This window comes from Nelumbo lutea, chromosome 1 (assembly GCF_056320005.1).
Source record: "Nelumbo lutea isolate HS-2025 chromosome 1, American lotus-T2T, whole genome shotgun sequence".
Taxonomy (NCBI): domain Eukaryota; kingdom Viridiplantae; phylum Streptophyta; class Magnoliopsida; order Proteales; family Nelumbonaceae; genus Nelumbo; species Nelumbo lutea.
In genome coordinates this window covers 23,952,659-23,961,313 of record NC_142684.1, presented here as the reverse complement: position 1 = coordinate 23,961,313, position 8,655 = coordinate 23,952,659, and positions in this window count along the sequence as shown.

Sequence of the window (8,655 nt, the reverse complement as noted above, 5' to 3'; positions counted from 1 at the left end):
CAAGGCGAGGTGGTAGGAGGAGATGGCTACCCGGAGTGCATGGAGGATCGATCATCCTATGATAGCATTGTAGGGTGAGTCGATCTTCACGACCAAGAATTCTATCATCCCAGTCACTTGTTGGGGCTCCGTCCCTATCGTGACTGGTAGGAGGATCTTGGCCTCTGGCTTGATGATGCTTCCGGAGAAGCTGACAAGTGGGGGCATCTACTGGTTGAAGGCACTCTAGAGCTATCCTCAACTCCTCTAAGGTTTCATAGAAGAGGATATCGACGGAGGAGCCGCTGTCTACAAGGATACTCTTGACTACGAAATTTGCAATGATGGCTGAAACCACCAATGCGTCATCATGGGGGATTGCTACCCCTTTCAGGTCCTCATCCATGAAGGAGAGAGCTTCTCATTTCAACTTCTTGGGGGCTGGCCCCTGGACACTCAGCTGCCTGGTGTAGGCTTTGCGGGCCAAAGTTGAGGTTCCACCTGAGGCCGTGCCTCCCACTATGACGTCAATGACGTCTACTGCTTGCTACTATTGCTGTTAAGGGGATGAGGTGTCAGCCTTGGCCCCAACGTACTGCTTGAGATGCCCCCGACGAATGAGGGACTCTATCTCATTCTTGAAATCGTAATAGTCCTCAATGTCATGGCTTGTGCCTTGGTGAAACTTGTAGTACTTCTTAGGATTCCCCCGACAGGTGTTCTTCTTCAACTTCTCAGGCCACTTCATAAATTTCTCCTACCCGATCTGCATCAGAATCTGTGTGCAGGTGGAGTTGAGTAGCGCATATTGGTTGTAGGCCAAGCCCAAGGACAAAGGCTTTTTGTTGTTGTTACGACTTTGATCTCTGTTCTTCCTCTTCTTCTCGGGGGCTCCATCCCAGTGCTTCGTGCCCCTCTCCTATGCGTCCGTGGTCGAGGCCTCCTCAACTGCAATGTATTTTTGGGCCCTTTCTAAGAACTCCAGCTTCGTCTTCGGTTGGCTCTTGGCCATGGGGCATTTGAGGGTCGAGCGGAGTAGGAGTCCGCTGATAGCAGCATGCATGGAGACCAGGGGGTCGAGATCACAGACCTCCATTTTTCTTTCTTGAAGCATTCAATGTATGACTGTAGGCTTTCTCCTTGCTTCTGCTTGACAGTCATCAGCGAGACAACGCTCTTCTGAGGATGCCGGCTGTTGATAAAGCATGTGAGGAACATGTTGGAAAATTGTTCCCACGAATTGATGGATCGAGGTGGGAGACTTGAAAACCATCGCCGGGCGGCTCCCTTGAAGGTTGCCTGGAAAGTTTGGCACGTCAAGGCATCGGAGTACCCATATAGGATGAGTGCCCTAAAGCTCTCCAGGTGGTCATCCAAGTCAAAGTTCCTATTGTACATCTCCAAGGTGGGGGCCTTGAAGTTCGGGGATAGAGGCTCGGCGATGATATCTGGGGAGAAAGCATCCATTCTGCCTTGGCAAGAGCTTTGTCCGACCGAGGTGTCGGTTCGGCCCTCCTTGACCTGCTTGAGTTCAGCCTTGACTGCATCAAGCTTGGCATACATGGGGTCGGGCTTGACCTAGGCACTAGCCCGACCTTCGCGGGTGCAAGGGTGTTCAGCGCGAACACTAGTATGCTCAGAGTCGAGGCCACGTGCCTCACGTCTAGCGCAACGGTCGTTCATGACATTTCAGAGGTCCATGACGTGAGGGGAAGAGGCTCAGTGCCGGCCCTCAGCTCTGGAGTGAGCGCTAGGGTGTAAAGAAAGCCCGCCTTCGTCCCTCAAGTTGGCCCTCCGGCATCAATGATGTTACTCGAAGGGTTGGTGGTTGTCCTAGTTCTTCCTCTCTTCTGCTAGGAGGTCTAGAGTTCCCCCCTCTCCGGCTGAGGGGTCCAGAATTATCCTCCCTTCGGCGGAGGGACATGAAAGTGCTGGAGCGTAGGCCAGCCAAGTGACTACTCCCAGATTCTAAGGGCTCGGCCCGTTGTGCATGGCCAATGTAGGGGGCCGACTGGGTGGAGGACATGTGCCGGCCTGGCTGCGTTGACTCCCCAGTGGGGCGGTCACATTGAGGGCAGGTCGAAGGCTTTGAGGACTCGGAGGGGATGTTGTCGAGACCGAGGCGAGTGGTCTCTAAGTACGGTAGAAGTTGGAGGTAGATATCCGATCTCTACTAGAAGACAGGAGCTCGTCAGAGGACCCCAGGTGAGAACCCAAGGCGGAGTCCCCCTTACCTGGAGGGGGGCACCCCTATTTATACTTGACCTGCCTGGAGGTAGGTGGAGATGAATGCCTGAGATGTGAGCCGTACAAGGGATGCCAACGGTTCTTGCAAGACCATGTGATAGCGCTATGAAGGGATGGGAGATCCATCATATGGATGGCCAAGCCCTACAGGAAGGTTGGGCAAAATTTCAATAATTTCTTTACTCCCATCCGGGAATCTTGTTCCCAATTTAAAAAAACTATATTTTCAAGGTTTGTTCTTGTAACCAAACTGGACCAAATCTGAAACCATAATAAGGGAGGGATATACCTGATACGGAATCCATGCAAGAATGTTCCTCCCAACGAAGGTGTTCACGCCCAAAGAGGGTACCAAATCCTCCCTCTGTATTTATAGGTGCCCAACTGGAGATCGAACAGGGTGGGCGGCAAGAGTAGGAAGAAATAGAACATAAGGCAAGAGTAGTCTAACTTTGTTGTCTTCTCTCTGTATTTATAGCCTTAAAGAGACAACTTCCTAATCCCATTAGGAGTTTCCTAATCCAAATCTTTTATTTGGATCTGGACTCTTTAAATGATAAGGATAACCCTTATCTTATCTACAGATAAAGATCAACATTCCTAATCAAATTAGGAGTTCCTTTAATCCAAATCTTTATTTGGATCTGGCGTGGGACCCTATCATTGATCTTATCTACTGATTCAAATCCCAGATCCACTCCTATTTAATTAATCTAATTAACCCAATTCAAAATGGGATTTTTAGGTCCATTAAGCTTTCAAGCTCACTTCCACTTTAATGTTGTCTAGCTTGGCTCTCTTTGTATGGCGTGGGACCCTATCATTGATCTACACATCAGCCACATGGGTTCAGCCTAGCCTCTGTAACAATGCCTGGTCGAATTCACTGTTGAATACAGTGAACCCCTGAGTCCATCACTATGGGCTCTTAATGGGCCCAACATTTACACTAAATGGTCCTTGGGTCCAACCATATTTGATGGCCCAAGGACAGTGGGCAGATGCCAAATTATCCCATCAGGTATAACCCTCAATGGTATTACACTTAACCTCTCAGCCCATAATGATCAAACACTGCCCAACAAAAGAGAACCTCACCCTCGGTTGCAAGGTACAGCGTTGCACTCTCTACCCACATGGATCCCAGGATTTAAAACCATTTGCAAACATTTTGAAACCATAATATATATATATATATATATATATATATATATTGCAAAAACAAAATTCAATGGTTGAAATCAACTGCCGGTAGTTTAGGTTTCCATCAGAGAGACTGCATTCCCGGTCATTCACTTTATTCGACAAAGAGGTTGATCCTGTCACTATGATCATCCACTTAGATGAATTCTCGAACTGTCCCAATATACCCAGGTTTTGATCCCCTCTAAGGATCTCACTGATTGGCATATCGAAGATAGCCTAATCCGACACCTAGTGCAGTATCATAGTCGAGTATAGGGGTTAGGTGTAACATTCTAGTTTTTCCCATCTATCTCCAAGGTCTAGGGCAATACTGGAATTTTGGTCTGATTCAAGGTTTCAAGAAAACCCATATTGCATGTACCTTAGGTTTCACTCTAGAAACTGAGACAAGCCACCCCAACCAACTTGGCAGTACACTATTGTCAGCCTTGGCAGGATAAATCTCCCCAGATCTATCCAATGGCTATGAAGATTTTAAATTAACACGAGTCTCATATATGTCAAGTTTAAGGGTATTACACAGAAACACACCATAATAACATGAATCAAATGTGTACTTTATTCATTTACAATAAATGTCATAATGTACATCATGCTAATTGGAGCTAAGGGCATACACTGTCTAATAGGGGCTGCCAGCGGTTCTGGCAGGACCATGTGATAGCACTGTGGTTGGTTTTGTATGAAGGGAGCAGGGTAACCCCAACTGTAGTAGATTCCGTTCCCTACTCTGGCGCTCGTGGGTTGGGCCTCCCAGCCTCGAATTGGCTGGGTTGGGTCACCCCACATTAGGCTCCAATTCATGGCGGGTAGAGAATAGAGAATGGGTAGGAAATCCCAAGTGGCGAAGTGATTAATCCTTGTTAGTGAGTTCTTCAATCCCGCCTCCTCTCTCGTCAGACTCCTCACCTTCCCATCTCCATGCAAACCTCCTTGGAGCGGATTCATTTCATTTCCAGCCATGGTCATTCCCTGTCCTTATGAACAGAGCTTGTCGACGGTTCCGGAATGGCTGAACAAGGGGGGACAACGCATAGTAGATGATAGCTACAACACTAGTAGGTCTGCCTCATCATCCTCTATGGTAGCATCGTTAAGAAGAAATGGGCCATAAATTCAGGAAACGAATCCACCCATCTCCCCACTTTCAAAGTCGCACACAAACATCTACGTTTGAAAATGCTTTATCATAGCAAGGAGGAAGGGGGGGAGATCATTAGAGAGGGAAGAGACCCAAACATGTGGGAGAGAGCTATATCCAACATCGAAACACATGATTTTGGCTTTCTAGGGGTCTTTTCATCTTAAAGTTTCGATAATAATCACCTGGATTTTGGCGTAGGCGATCTCACAAATCTTCTTTGGTTTGAACACTTCCCATTTGTGCTTATTCAATGAGACATGCAATACTCTAGATGCAGCATTAGCATTCGTTAAGTTAACAAAGGTGTAACCCTTCTTCAACCTACATTTGCATGTAAGATATAATGACTACTTTTGAACATGAAAGAAGTATCATAGAAGCTTTCTTTTCTCTAGAAACGGACTGAAATAAATAAAACTGAATTTGAGCTATTGATATAAAGTTGGTGACCATGGCTCTATTCTGACATTAAAGACCTTTAGGAACACCTCTTCTAGCTTTGTTACTTTCTCTCTCTCTCTCTCTCTCTCTCCTCTGTAAGAGAATGAATCGGAGAACACTTTGCTCCTTGCTGAACTGTAAAACCTAGAAAAATAGAGCACAATGGGGGCCTTCCTTCATGGTTAAGGAACTGTAAAACTAGAGGCTCCATCAATCTCTGTTTTACAAACCATCAGATATGAAACCATGTACTCCCTCTCTTAGTGGGAGCCTTATGTGGGCTTCTAGAACAGCTTGACATTTTAGCAGCTAGTTCCAAACACTATTGAGTCTCAGTTGTTGATTCATCTCAAGCTACATGAATGAGTTCTAACAATCTCCCATTTAACTGAGATGAATATTTCTATTTACTTCATATGGTCATTAATGACCCAGTATGATAAACCTAAGGGTATTCATTCCATTCAGATGAAATGGCTATCCAAAATTATCAAAGTCGCTTGAGTTCTATTAATTTAACTCAGGACCATTGATGGTTATAAAGTTAGCAACTTCAACCAATATGAACAAACTGCATACAATGCTTAGACAACCAAAGCATGGCCTATATATCTCTGTCTCATGTTATGTATACACATTTAAATTGAGAGAAAGATTAGAGATATGTTTATCAGAATTAATAACTTTATTGTGACCACATGCAGTGGTGTCAATAAGAATCATCACACTCAATACATATCCAATTTATCAAAATTGTCCACCAACCCTATGCACGCTACATGCTCCAAAAAGAGCTTGGGTGGAAGTCCCTTCGTTAATGGATCAATTACCATGAGTGTAGTACTAATATGCTCTATTGACATAATCTGATCCTGAACCCTTTCCCTCACAATAAGGTACTTGATGTCAATGTGCTTTGACTCTGTTCTTGTCTTGTTATTCTTTGAGAAAAACACAGCAGCAACATTATCACAATAAATCCTCGTTGGTCTATGAATCGAGTCCACTACTTGAAGACCTAAGATAAAATTACGCAACCATATGGCATGACTAGTTGCTTCATAACAAGCTATGAATTCTGCTTCCATAGTAGATGAAGAAGTTCTTGTAGTTTGTTTTGCACTTCTCAATGAAATAGGCCCTTCCGCCATCATGAAGATATAACTAGAGGTAGATGCATGAGTATCCTGACATCTAGCAAAGTCAGAATTAGTATATCTTATTACCTCCAAATTTTTTGAGTGCTTTTAAATGAGCATATAATACTTAGTTCCTTGTAAATAGCGCATGAATTTCTTAGCTACCTTCCAATGGTCGATACTAGGATTCTTTTGGTATCTTCCAAGCATATCAACAACAAATGCTATATCAGGACGGGTACACAAACATGCGTGCATAAGACTTCCCACGGCTGATGCATAGAGAATGTTGTTGATCTGCTCTTGCTCTAACTGGTTCTTAGGGCATTGAAGTAAATTGAATTTATCTCCTTTTACCATAGGGGTAGTAGTGCTAGCACAATTTTGCATGTTAAATCTTTTAAACACCTTTTCTATATATGCTTTTTAGGTTAATCCCAGGATACTACAGGACCGATCTCGGAAAATTTGAATGCCTAAAACATAAGATACCTTCTTCAAACCATAAATGGATTTCTTTAATTTGCAGACTAAACCTTTCTTGTAGTCTCTTTCAAAACTTTTTTGTTGTTACATGTAGACTTCTTCATGCAGATCTCCATTTAGAAAGGCTGTCTTAACATCCATCTGATGCAGTTCTAGATCAAAATGAGCAACCAGGGCCATAACTATCCTAAATGAGTCATTCTTTGTTACTAGAGAGAAGGTCTTTGTATAGTCTATTCCTTCTTTTTGAGTGTATCCTTTGCAATGAGCCGGGCTTTATATCTTTCAATGTTCCCCTTAGAGTCTTGTTTGGTTTTAAAAACCCATTTACAACCTATTAGTTAAACTCCTTTAAGTAGAACAACGAGATCCCAGACATCATTGTTTTTCATGGATTCAAGCTTATCATTCATGGCTTCTAACCAATGAGATGGTTCCCTTGAGTTGATGGCCTCAATAAGTGATATAGGATCATTTTCTAAATTTAACTCATGCTCATTTAAATAGACTTCATAGTCATTTGATATTGCCGATCTCTGGACTCTTTGAGATCTTCTAAGTGGGATTTGTTCTTCTAGCACTGTATTTTCAGTAATTTCATTATTCTAGACACCTTGTGTATCAGTCTCAAGAGTTTCAATTTGTATAACTATTTCCTATATAATTGGTATAGGTATGATCATTAGATTTTCCTGAAAGGGGATCTGCCTAGATCTAGAGCTCTCACTAGAATTCCCAAATTCCAAAAATTCAGCTCGCCCAGATTCCACAATTCTAGTATTCAAAGTAGGGTAGAAGAATTTATAACCCTTAGATCTTTCAAGGTAACCAACAAAATAACCACTAACTGTCTTGGGATCTAGTTTACCTGATAGTGGGTTATGCACTTTTACCTTAGCTGGACAACCACAAATACGTAAATACCCTAATTTGGGTTTCCTACCAGTCCATAATTCGTATGGGGTATTAAGAACTGCTTTAGTAGGAACCTTGTTGAGAATATGTACAGCTGTCTTTAAGGCTTCTCCCCATAAATTCTCAGGTAGACTTGAATTACACAGCATACTTCTTATCATGTCCATGAGAGTACGGTTTCGTCGCTCTGCTACTCCATTCTGCTCAAGTGTACCTGGCACGGTGTAGTTTGCAACAACCTCATGTTCCTGCAAAAATAAGGCAAAAGCACTTGGATTTTGGCTTGTTTCAGTGTATCTACCATAATATTCACCTCCTCTATCAGACCATACACTTATGATCTTCTTATTAAGTTGATTTTCAACTTCTATCTTGAATATCTTGAAAACATCAAGTGCTTCTGATTTCTCATGAATCAGATACGCGTAATTGTATCTGGAGAAATCATCTATAAAGGTAATGAAGTATCTATGTGTCCTCCCATAGTAGTAGTAGGGAATGGTCCACAAATATCTGTATGTATTGTTTCCAATAACTCTACACATCTTGTGGCTCCACTTTTAGTGGTTTTGGTGAATTTTCCCCTTATGCAATCCACACATATGTCAAAGTCGGAATAATCCAGCGAACTGAGGATTCCATCTTTTGTGATATGTTCCATTCTTTCTTTAGAAATGTGACATAATCTTTTATGCCACAGAATTGATGATTTCTCATTCACTTGATTTCTTTTAATTCCGACCATGAACAAAGATGTGGTGCAAATTAATCTTATAAAGATTTTCGCATAACACACCACACCCAACTTTAATAGAATTATGGAGTAGAGTAAAACTTTTGTTCTTAAACTTAAATTCAAAGCCATAGGAATCAAGTTTAGGAACTGAGATAAGATTTATCTTAAATGTAGGTACATATAGTGTATCTACTAAGTCTAGATGAAAGACGGTATCTAAAATGAGATGATATGTCCCTATGGCTTCAACATCTATCTCTATTCCATTGCTAACGACTATGGTGCGCTCTCCCTTATGCAGTCGTTGACTTGTTAGAAAGCTCTGCAAAGAAACCGTGACATGAGTTGTAGTGCCCGTATCC